This window comes from Triticum aestivum, chromosome 6B (assembly GCF_018294505.1).
Source record: "Triticum aestivum cultivar Chinese Spring chromosome 6B, IWGSC CS RefSeq v2.1, whole genome shotgun sequence".
In the NCBI taxonomy this organism is placed as follows: domain Eukaryota; kingdom Viridiplantae; phylum Streptophyta; class Magnoliopsida; order Poales; family Poaceae; genus Triticum; species Triticum aestivum.
In genome coordinates, this window is record NC_057810.1 from 305,043,717 (window position 1) to 305,056,472 (window position 12,756).

Sequence of the window (12,756 nt, forward strand, 5' to 3'; positions counted from 1 at the left end):
AGGAATGTTGTATTGTGGTGCTTATCAATGATCCAAGTTTTCTCCTATCCTCTCGGCAAAAGCAGTTTTCATCTCTTCGTTGATCTCAAGCAAGCATTTGTTTTCAGTAGTGGCAGAATTTCACCTCAAGTTTTGAGATGTCTCCATAAGCCCACGAGGATCATATCCTTCCGTTGTTGGTTTTCCAACAACTTCGCTCTAACCTTCTTGGAAGGATGCTTTCCAAGCTCATTTGTGGCAGAAGTTGGCATTTCCTTCTCCTTTCTGTTATTCCAATGATCTATCTTCTATTATTTCTTCCGGAGGCATTGTGATGTTGTGTTCTTCACCCATCACGTCGTTTTGTCAAGTTCATGTTATTTTTCTTGCTTATCCATTTAACCGGAGTGTTGCGTCACCTCTTCAAGTTCTTTTTCATCTTATGAAGTCTTGCATCTCTTTTCAACCGGAGTGCTGTCCGAATCTGTTCTTCCTTGTTCCTTGTTTATCTCGTTTCAACCAGAGTGGTTCCAATTCCTTCTTGTCCATTGTACTCGTCTTTCATAGCTTTGCAACCTCCAAGGTTCAAATGGTGTTCCTTGTTTCTATTTTCTACCGCAGTGCTCTCAATTGTGTTCAACTCCGTTGTGCTCTTTCTTTCAACTTTTCAACCTCTCAAGGTTCTTTGGTTTCACTCATTGGTCGAAGAAGCAACTTAGTTTTACCTCTTCTCTTCCTCTTGTGTTTCTCTCCGGTGCCATCCTAGATCTCGGGACGAGATCCTCTTGTAGTGGTGGAGTGTTGTGACGCCCCGAGACCGACGCTTCAGAAGACTTCCAGCTATTCCGAGTTTCGCCGTGTGTTTCTTTTGTGCTTGCTCTTTTATTTTTGCATTGCATCATGTCATCATGCCATCATGCCATTTAATTTTAAAACTCAACTAAATAAATTGCATAGATCTTTTGATCTATTTAAACCGAGGGAACTCACATGGTGATTTCTCTTTATAACATATCCTCCCAATATTAGGGAGCTATAATAAAAATATTCCATTGTTTTGGAAATCACCATAACCCACTTGCAAAAATATCACATGCCATTGTTATCGCAATTCTTGGTCTCCAACCTTGCCAATAATTCTTTCGTCATTTTCCGGAGCTCCACCAAAAATCCGAACATTTTTGGACACTTCTAAAACCTTGTTCTAGTTCAAACCATTTGAATTAAATTCAAATAAGTTTGAATTTAAATCTTGCATTCGTGCCTCTTTTCTATTTTTCCTGGATCGAGCTCATTTTTGTGAGCCCGGGAAAATTATCTGCATGCTAAAGTCATTTCTCTAACCTTTTTCCTTTCCCTCTTTTCCTTCTTCCTATTATTTTCTGCTTTGGAAAATAAAAGAGAGAGGAAGAAGCCTTGCAGCCCAGCCGGCCTCTTAGGCCCGGCCAACCTAGCCAGCCCACCTAACCCGCCTAACCCTAGCCCGACCGCTCTCTCCCCTCGTTCTCCCCCTGTGCCGCAGCGCACCCAGTGCTCGATCCCCCAACCCTCGTCCTCTCGATCTCTCCCTCTCGTCTCCCTCTCCTCCCTCGAGCCGACCAGCGAGGTCCACTCCTCCCATCGCCTCAACCCCTCGCGCTCGTCCTCCTCCTGCGCTGCGGCACGCAGAGAGGAGCAGAGCCCCGCGCCGTCCTCTGCCTCCTCCCTCTGCCAAGCGACCGCCGCCGCCCTCGACCTACCTCGCCGTCGTCCATGGCCACGCCTTCGCCCCTGCGCCTCACGACTGTTGCCAGAGCCCCGTAGGCCCGTGCCGTCGCCTCCTCCGCATCGAGCCAGGGAGTGGAGCTCCCTGCGCCTGGTCCCCTCGCCGGCTTGCCGCCTCCTGCCTCTGCCGCCAGGCCCGGCCGCCGTCTTCGGCTCCCGAGCGCCTCCTCCCGCCGCCCCGACAAGCTGCTGCAGCGACCTCCCCGTCCCTTGTGCGACCTCCTTCTAGCCAGGATCCGGCGTCCCGAGGCTGATCCATCCACCCCTGTCGTCCCCGTGCCCGTGCCTCCTCCTCCCTCACCTGTGGCCTCCTCCTCGTCGCCTCGGGTCTCCCGGAGGGCCACCCTGCATGCGACCCTGCCTCCTTGTCTGCCCAGCGCCGCTGCCTCGCCAGCTCCTCCGCTGGATCTCGCCTCTGTCAGAGACGGCAGCAGCAACAGCTGCACCTTCCCTGTTGTGGCCATCCCCTGCTCGTCTTGTCGCCCGAAGACCCGTGTACCTGAATCGCCAAGACCGGATTCGTCAAGTACCCCTTCGGATTCGTCAAGACCCTCGGGTACGACTACACAGTGATACGCCAAGTACCACGACTGTAGCCGGTGTGCATTTTTGTCAAGTCCGACTACACGTGTACGACTACATCCGAGGTGGATTTCGTCAAGTACCCCTTCGGATGCGCCAAGTTTGACTACATGGTCCGCCAAGTACCTCTACCGACGACCCCGGACATCTACGAAACGAATGTGTACAACTACCGTCGCCGTGTACAACTACTTCCACTACTTCCCACGACGTCCGTGAACCACTACCGTCGCCCCGAAGATGTTGGATTCGTCAAGTACCTCTCCGAGACGAACGTGAATGACTACTTCCCCTGCGACCCATGAACGACTACTTCCCTCGACGTTTTTGAACCGCCCCAAAATGCACGCTTCGAAGGTATAACCCCGAGACGACCGCCCGTGTATGCATGTGTTGTATGAGATGCTCGAGTTTTGCACCGTGATCGAATTGTCCTTGCGATGCCCCTCTTGCCATGCCACCGTCCCTGGGAACCCGGTAGTCGGGAGCACCCCACCATCTCTATCATGTTGCGCACATCCGCACGCCTCCTTTTGCACCGGTATCTCCGTGAGCTACCGGAACCGATATGTTGCCGTGGCATCATTTTTGGATATGTTGCCGTGGCACCATTTTTGTTTCGCCGCCGTGGCACCCTTTTCGTTCCGACATGGTGACCAAATGTTCCATACCTTGCTCATGTCAACATCTTCATAAAAATTGCCTAAAACTTGCATATGTCATCCGCATCATGATAACAACATTTAAAATGTTTAAAATTGTGTTTTCATTAAACTACTAAATGGCATGAGGACTTACCGGAATTGTTGTTTGTTATTTCCGGCCTCACTTAAACTTGCCTAAATAGTTAGTTCAATTATGTTTCACCTCTTGCCATGTTTAACAACATTTAATATTGTTGGTTAGCCTAAACGAGAGAGAACTAAATAATTGTTGTGGTGTTCCGTTAATATGCAACTCGTTGCATATTGAGCTCCAGTTAACTTGTAGTGTTGTTTGTGCATATTGCCATGCCATGCCTCATTAAACCGGACATGCATCATACTTGATTGTGCATCATGCCATGACTATGCTTGTGTGTTTACCGTGTTGTTTGCTTCTTTCCGGTTTGCTTCTCTCGTTAGCTTCGGTTTCGTTTCGGAATTGTGAGGATTCATTCGACTACGTCCGTTTGTCTTCTTCATGGACTCGTTCTTCTTCCTATCGGGATTTCAGGCAAGATGACCATTACCCTTGATATCACTTCTATCTTTGCTTGCTAGCTGCTCCGTTCTATCGCTGTGCTGCGTTACCTATCACTTGTTTACCATGCCTCCCAAATTGCCATGTCAGCCTCTAACCTTTTTCACCCATCCTAGCAAACCATTGTTTGGCTATGTTACCGCTTTTGCTTAGCCCATCTTATAGCGTTGTTAGTTGCAGGTGAAGTTGAAGATTGCTTCATGATGGACAGGATTATGTTGGGATATCACAATATCTCTTATATATTATTAATGCATCTATATACTTGGTAAAGGGTGGAAGACTCGGCCTTATGCCTGGTGTTTTGTTCCACTCTTGCCGCCCTAGTTTCCGTCATACCGGTGTTATGTTCCCGGATTTTGCGTTCCTTACGCGGTTGGGTGATTTATGGGACCCCCTTGAAAGTTCGCTTTGAATAAAACTCCTCCAGCAAGGCCCAACCTTGGTTTTACCATTTGCCACCTAAGCCTTTTTCCCTTGGGTTCTGCAGACTCAAGGGTCATCTTTATTTTAAAACCCCCCGGGCCAGTGCTCCTTCGAGTGTTGGTTCGAACTGAGCTGCCTGCGGGGCCACCTTGGGGAAACTTGAGGGCTGGTTTTACTCGTAGCTAGTCTCATCCGGTGTTCCCTGAGAACGAGATATGTGCAGCTCCTATCGGGATTTGTCGGCGCATCGGGCGGCTTTGCTGGTCTTGTTTCACCATTGTCAAAATGTCTTGCGAACCGGGATTTCGAGGCTGATCGGGTCTTCCCGGGAGAAGGTATATCCTTCGTTGACCGTGAGAGCTTGTGATGGGCTAAGTGGGACACCCCTGCAGGGTATATAATCTTTCGAAAGCCGTGCCCGCGGTTATGAGGCCGATGGGAATTTGTTAATGTCCGGTTGTAGATAACTTGACACCAGATCCGAATTAAAACACATCAACCGTGTGTGTAGCCGTGATGGTCTCTTTTCAGTGGAGTCCGGGAAGTGAACACGGTTTCTGGGTTATGGTTGACGTAAGTAGGAGTTCAGGATCACTTCTTGATCATTGCTAGCTGCACGACTGTTCCGCTTGCTCTCTTCTCGCTCTTATTTGCGTATGTTAGCCACCATATATGCTTTGTCGCTGCTGCAGCCTCACCACTTTACCACTTCCTACCCATAAGCTTAAATAGTCTTGATCTCGCGGGTTTTGAGATTGCTGAGTCCTCGTGACTCACCAGATACTATCACAACAGTTGCAGGTGTCGATGATACCAGTGCAGGTGATGCAACCGAGCTCAGATGGGAGCTCAACGAAGACCTTGGTCGTTGCTATGTTTTGTTTCTTGTTGATCAGTAGTGGAGCCTAGTTGGGACGATCGGGGACCTAGCAGTTGGGTTATCTTCTTTTCTTTTGGCTTCGTCCGTAGTCGGACTATATGTGTGTACTCTGAATGATGTATGATTTATTATATGTTCATTGTGTGAAGTGGCGATTGTAAGCCAACTCTTTATCCCAGTCTTGTTCATTACATGGGATTGTGTGAAGATGACCCAAAATTGTTGAGGCACTTCGGAACAAAGAAGAAGGATTTCTCCTAAATCTTGGTCCGTTCTCTTGAAGATTCGTGGTTCTATCTTTTTACCATCCTCTCATAATTGTTTTCGATTGTGAGGATTCTTTTCACCCATCCAGAGCAATTCAGGAGTCTTTACAGTTTGATTCTCCAGAGCCCATCTTCTCAGAATTATTCATTCCAACTTTTAGTTCTCGTTCTCCAAATCTTACCGGTGCATCGTTCAAGTTTACTCTAGTCAGCTGACGATCTCTTTGTTCTCTTGTATCTAAATTCTGTCAAGTATCTACATTCATTTTCCAATTCTTTCCGGTGATTTGTGCCTTTGCTACTTTCATTTTCAATTCTTACAGTGGTTCGTTCAAGATTTCACTTCCTTTGTTATCATATCAAAATATTCGTTGTTTCCAAATTCCAACGGTGGTTCCATCAATACCTTCTGAAGTTTGCGCTATATCTCTCTTAATCCTTTCTACGGGAATAAGTAGTATGACAAATCCATTGCTTGTCATCAATTTAATTTGATGAAGGATAAGAATACAATAAATCTTATTTTTATTTCCTCGAGGTGATTCAATTCTTTTCTTCCGGAGATTGTTCATGATGAAGTAATTCTCGGCTCTAGTGCTTCATCTTTTCTTTTCCGGAGTTCCAAGTTTTCTCGGTTATCTCGTCGCGAAGCTCCATCTAAATCATCGTAAGAATTCACCTTGTGTTTTCAACTTCTCTTTCTTTCTATCATCCTTTTATTATCGGAGTTCTTCATGGAGGCTCAACATGGTGGTTCATCAAGGATTTAATTCCTTCTCGAAGTGTTCATCGAGATTCTTTTCAGAGGAGTTCAAGCATTCTTCTTCTTGCATTTCGAAGTGCAATTCTTCCTACCTTATCTCTTGAGATGGTGTTATGTCACTCTTGACAATTTCCTTCATGTTTCATGATTCATATGTTGTCAAGAACAAGGTACTTTAAATCCATCAATCTCTTCGTTGGAGTTTTTCTTGGGTTATATTTCACCTAAAGCCTTCGATAAGGAATGTTGTATTGTGGTGCTTATCAATGATCCAAGTTTTCTCCTATCCTCTCGGCAAAAGCAGTTTTCATCTCTTCGTTGATCTCAAGCAAGCATTTGTTTTCAGTAGTGGAAGAATTTCACCTCAAGTTTTGAGATGTCTCCGTAAGCCCACGAGGATCATATCCTTCTGTTGTTGTTTTTCCAACAACTCCGCTCTAACCTTCTTGGAAGGATGCTTTCCAAGCTCATTTGTGGCAGACGTTGGCATTTCCTTCTCCTTTCTGTTATTCCAATGATCTATCTTCTATTATTTCTTCCGGAGGCATTGTGATGTTGTGTTCTTCACCCATCACGTCATTTTGTCAAGTTCATGTTATTTTTCTTGCTTATCCATTTAACCAGAGTGTTGCGTCACCTCTTCAAGTTCTTTTTCATCTTATGAAGTCTTGCATCTCTTTTCAACCGGAGTGTTGTCCGAATCTGTTCTTCCTTGTTCCATGTTTATCTCGTTTCAACCAGAGTGGTTCCAATTCCTTCTTGTCCATTGTACTCGTCTTTCATAGCTTTGCAACCTCCAACGTTCAAATGGTGTTCCTTGTTTCTATTTTCTACCGCAGTGCTCTCAATTGTGTTCAACTCCGTTGTGCTCTTTCTTTCAACTTTTCAACCTCTCAAGGTTCTTTGGTTTCACTCATTGGTCGAAGAAGCAACTTAGTTTTACCTCTTCTCTTCCTCTTGTGTTTCTCTCCGGTGCCATCCTAGATCTCGGGACGAGATCCTCTTGTAGTGGTGGAGTGTTGTGATGCCCCGAGACCGACGCTTCAGAAGACTTCCAGCTATTCCGAGTTTCGCCGTGTGTTTCTTTTGTGCTTGCTCTTTTATTTTTGCATTGCATCATGTCATCATGCCATCATGCCATTTAATTTTAAAACTCAACTAAATAAATTGCATAGATCTTTTGATCTATTTAAACCGAGGGAACTCACATGGTGATTTCTCTTTATAACATATCCTCCCAATATTAGGGAGCTATAATAAAAATATTCCATTGTTTTGGAAATCACCATAACCCACTTGCAAAAATATCCCATGCCATTGTTATCGCAATTCTTGGTCTCCAACCTTGCCAATAATTCTTTCGTCATTTTCCGGAGCTCCACCAAAAATCCGAACATTTTTGGACACTTCTAAAACCTTGTTCTAGTTCAAACCATTTGAATTAAATTCAAATAAGTTCGAATTTAAATCTTGCATTCGTGCCTCTTTTCTATTTTTCCTGGATCGAGCTCATTTTTGTGAGCCCGGGAAAATTATCCGCATGCTAAAGTCATTTCTCTAACCTTTTTCCTTTCCCTCTTTTCCTTCTTCCTATTATTTTCTGCTTTGGAAAATAAAAGAGAGAGGAAGAAGCCTTGCAGCCCAGCCGGCCTCTTAGGCCCGGCCAACCTAGCCAGCCCACCTAACCCGCCTAACCCTAGCCCGACCGCTCTCTCCCCTCGTTCTCCCCCTGCGCCGCAGCGCACCCAGCGCTCGATCCCCCAACCCTCGTCCTCTTGATCTCTCCCTCTTGTCTCCCTCTCCTCCCTTGCACCGACCAGCGAGGTCCGCTCCTCCCATCACCTCAACCCCTCGCGCTCGTCCTCCTCCTGCGCTGCGGCACACAGAGAGGAGCAGAGCCCCGCGCCGTCCTCTACCTCCTCCCTCCGCCAAGCGACTGCCGCCGCCCTCGACCTACCTCGCCGTCGTCCATGGCCACGCCTTCTCCCCTGCGCCTCACGACTCCCGCCGGAGCCCCGTAGGACCGCGCCGTCGCCTCCTCCGCATCGAGCCAGGGAGTGGAGCTCCCTGCGCCTGGTCCCCTCGCCGGCTTGCCGCCTCCTGCCTCTGCCGCCAGGCCCGGCCGCCGTGTTCGGCTCCCGAGCGCTTCCTCCCGCCGCCCCGACAAGCTGCTGCAGCGACCTCCCCGTCCCTCGTGCGACCTCCTTCCAGCCAGGATCCGGCGTCCCGAGGCCGATCCATCCGCCCCTGTCGTCCCCGTGCCCGTGCCTCCTCCTCCCTCACCTGCGGCCTCCTCCTCGTCGCCTCGCGCCTCCCGGAGGGCCACCCTGCGCGCGACCCCGCCTCCTTGTCTGCCCAGCGCCGCTGCCTCGCCAGCTCCTCCGCTGGATCTCGCCTCTGTCAGAGACGGCAGCAGCAACAGCTGCACCTTCCCTGTTGTGGCCATCCCCTGCTCAGCTTGTCGCCCGAAGACTCGTGTACCTGAATCGTCAAGACCCTCGGGTACAACTACACGGTGATACGCCAAGTACCACGACTGTAGCCGGTGTGCATTTTTGTCAAGTCCGACTACACGTGTACGACTACATCCAAGGTGGATTTCGTCAAGTACCCCTTTGGATGCGCCAAGTTCGACTACATGGTCCGCCAAGTACCTCTACCGTCGACCCCGGACATCTACGAAACGAACGTGTACAACTACCGTCGCCGTGTACAACTACTTCCACTACTTCCCACGACGTCCGTGAACCACTACCGTCACCCCGAAGATGTTGGATTCGTCAAGTACCTCTCCGAGACGAACATGAATGACTACTTCCCCTACGACCCGTGAACGACTACTTCCCTCGACGTTTTTGAACCGCCCCGAAATGCACGCTTTGAAGGTATAAACCCGAGACAACCGCCCCTGTATGCATGTGTTGTATGAGATGCTCGAGTTTTGCACCGTGATCGAATTGTCCTTGCGATGACCGTCTTGCCATGCCACCGTCCCGTGGGAACCCGGTAGTCGGGAGCACCCCACCATCTCTAGCATGTTGCGCACATCCGCACGCCTCCTTTTGCACCGGTATCTCCGTGAGCTACCGGAACCGATATGTTGCCGTGGCATCATTTTCGGATATGTTGCCGTGGCACCATTTTTGTTTCGCCGCCGTGGCACCCTTTTCGTTCCGACATGGTGACCAAATGTTCCATATCTTGCTCATGTCAACATCTTCATAAAAATTTCCTAAAACTTGCATATGTCATCCGCATCATGATAACAACATTTAAAATGTTTAAAATTGTGTTTGCATTAAACTACTAAATGGCATGAGGACTTTCCGGAATTGTTGTTTGTTATTTCCGGCCTCACTTAAACTTGCCTAAATAGTTAGTTCAATTATGTTTCACCTCTTGCCATGTTTAACAACATTTAATATTGTTGGTTAGCCTAAACAAGAGAGAACTAAATAATTGTTGTGGTGTTCCGTCAATATGCAACTCGTTGCATATTGAGCTCCACTTAACTTGTAGTGTTGTTTGTGCATATTGACATGCCATGCCTCATTAAACCGGACATGCATCATACTTGATTGTGCATCATGCCATGACTATGCTTGTGTGTTTACCGTGTTGTTTGCTTCTTTCCGGTTTGCTTCTCTCGTTAGCTTCGGTTTCGTTCTGGAATTGTGAGGATTCGTTCGACTACGTCCGTTTGTCTTCTTCATGGACCCGTTCTTCTTCCTATCGGGATTTCAGGCAAGATGACCATTACCCTTGATATCACTTCTATCTTTGCTTGCTAGCTGCTCCGTTCTATCGCTGTGCTGCGTTACCTATCACTTGTTTACCATGCCTCCCAAATTGCCATGTCAGCCTCTAACCTTTTTCACCCTTCCTAGCAAACCGTTGTTTGGCTATGTTACCGCTTTTGCTCAGCCCATCTTATAGCGTTGTTAGTTGCAGGTGAAGTTGAAGATTGCTTCATGATGGACAGGATTATGTTGGGATATCACAATATCTCTTATATATTATTAATGCATCTATATACTTGGTAAAGGGTGGAAGACTCGGCCTTATGCCTGGTGTTTTGTTCCACTCTTGCCGCCCTAGTTTCCGTCATACCGGTGTTATGTTTCCAGATTTTGCGTTCCTTACGCGGTTGGGTGATTTATGGGACCCCCTTGACAGTTCGCTTTGAATAAAACTCCTCCAGCAAGGCCCAACCTTGGTTTTACCATTTGCCACCTAAGCCTTTTTCCCTTGGGTTCTGCAGACTCAAGGTTCATCTTTATTTTAACCCCCCCCCCCGGGCCAGTGCTCCTTCGAGTGTTGGTTCGAACTGAGCTTCCTGTGGGGCCACCTTAGGGAAACTTGAGGGCTGGTTTTACTCGTAGCTAGTCTCATCCGGTGTTGCCCTGAGAACAAGATATGTGCAGCTCCTATCGGGATTTGTCAGCGCATCGGGCGGCTTTGCTGGTCTTGTTTTACCATTGTCGAAATGTCTTGCGAACCGGGATTCCGAGGCTGATCGGGTCTTCCCGGGAGAAGGTATATCCTTCGTTGACCGTGAGAGCTTGTGATGGGCTAAGTTGGGACACCCCTGCAGGGTATATAATCTTTCGAAAGCCGTGCCCGCGGTTATGAGGCAGATGGGAATTTGTTAATGTCTGGTTGTAGATAACTTGACACCAGATCCAAATTAAAACGCATCAACCGTGTGTGTAGCCGTGATGGTCTCTTTTCGGCGGAGTCCGGGAAGTGAACACGGTTTCTGGGTTATGGTTGACGTAAGTAGGAGTTCAGCTAGCTGCACGACCGTTCCGCTTGCTCTCTTCTCGCGCTTATTTGCGTATGTTAGCCACCATATATGCTTAGTCGCTGCTGCAGCCTCACCACTTTACCACTTCCTACCCATAAGCTTAAATAGTCTTGATCTCGCGGGTTTTGAGATTGCTGAGTCCTCGTGACTCACCAGATACTATCACGACAGTTGCAGGTGCCGATGATACCAGTGCAGGTGATGCAACCGAGCTCAGATGGGAGCTCAACGAAGACCTTGGTCGTTGCTATGTTTTGTTTCTTGTTGATCAGTAGTGGAGCCCAGTTGGGACAATCGGGGACCTAGCAGTTGGGTTATCTTCTTTTCTTTTGGCTTTGTCCGTAGTCGGACTATATGTGTGTACTCTGAATGATGTATGATTTATTATATGTTCATTGTGTGAAGTGGCGATTGTAAGCCAACTCTTTATCCCAGTCTTGTTCATTACATGGGATTGTGTGAAGATGACCCTTCTTGCGATAAAACCACAATGCGGTTATGCCTCTAAGTCGTGCTTCGACACGTGGGAGATATAGCCGCATCATGGGTGTTACAAAAATGGAGTGGAAACTTTTCATTTTTCCGAAAGAAAAATGGAAACGGAGAGGAAATATGAAAAAAAAATGGAAATTTGCAAAATGGAAGTGGAAGTGGAATTTTTTATGCGGAAACGGAAACAAAAATGGAACGGTGTTTTCCGGTGGAACAAGCATGGAAATGGAACTTTCCGTTTCCGTGAATATGGAATTTCCGTTTTTACTATAGACCTATGGCTGCTTTGTAGTCCAACTACCACAACACACAATTATACAATGAGTAGAATGGATCATTTGAGCCCAACTTCTACTACCACACTGTCGGATTCAGGGCTCCGCAGACCCAAGAAAGGTTCGAACTCTAGGGCGTGTGCGAAGAACTCAACCTCTCCAGCCAACCAACTCGTCGCTCTCATGTTCTAGCTCGATGAACGGGAAATGAAAGAGACTTGATAGTTTACCCAGGTTCGGGCCACCTTGCAGAGTAAAACCATACTCCTACTTTGTGGTGGATTGGCCTCTTGAAGGGCTGAGATTGAACTAGTACAGGGGGAAGAACAACCTCAGGACGTTTGTTCTTGTGTGAGCTTGTGAGGATTTGGGTTCCGGATCTAGGATCTCTCTCTTCCTATGGTGGTGGCTAAGCTATATTTATAGTGGCCTTGGTCCTCTTCCACCGAACGAAGGCGGGAAGGGATCCCACGATGGCCAATTTAGAAGGGGGACAAGTAGTACATCTTATCCTGATGAAAGGTAGTCTTTGCCTGCAAAGCTTCTGGTCATGACGTCGTGGTGGGCTCGGTGATGACATCCATCCTGCCGTACTGGCGGTCTTGGTCTTGTTGCACGGTAATGGAAACCTTTGGTTGATTCCTCGGGACTCCACGCCTGCGCTTGCCTCCTTAGCACCAAAGAGGAAACCTGCTGCTCTGCGCCCGCTGGCGCCCGCCTGGCCTTGGTTGTCATGGCTCCTGTCACCCGAACCTCATGAGATGGGAGATTACATAGAAATCTCCGCTCCTCAGGAGCCACCCTGAGGAGGCCGCTCCCTCCGGAGGTCTTGGCATCGTCCACCTCATGAGGCTTGGCCCCCTCGTGAGGTTCTTTTCTTGGGGGTACTGAAGATGGGTCATACCAGGCCGCCAATGGAGCCACGCCGTGGGCCGCAGGCAGGCAAGTCTGGGTACCCTGGTCCCCAGAACACCAACAGTAGGCCCGGGACCAAGGCGCGCTCGGACTTGGCTTCGAAGCAAAGACAAAGGGCAAGGGCGAAGCGCTGCGGGCCCCAATTGCCTGCGGGCCAAGTCGACGCATGGCGCTTGATGGGACTTGGGCGTCTCCACTTCCCCACGCTGCCTCGGCAACTGTCCGACTTGACAATTGCCTGTTGCATGCAGAAAAACCATCATTACTCGAGATCATGGGAGGCCGGTAGTTGGCCTTCCTCCGGCTGTAAATGGGAGAGGGGCCGGAGCCACCTGCTCATCTCCGTCTTCTCGCGGCTCACTCCT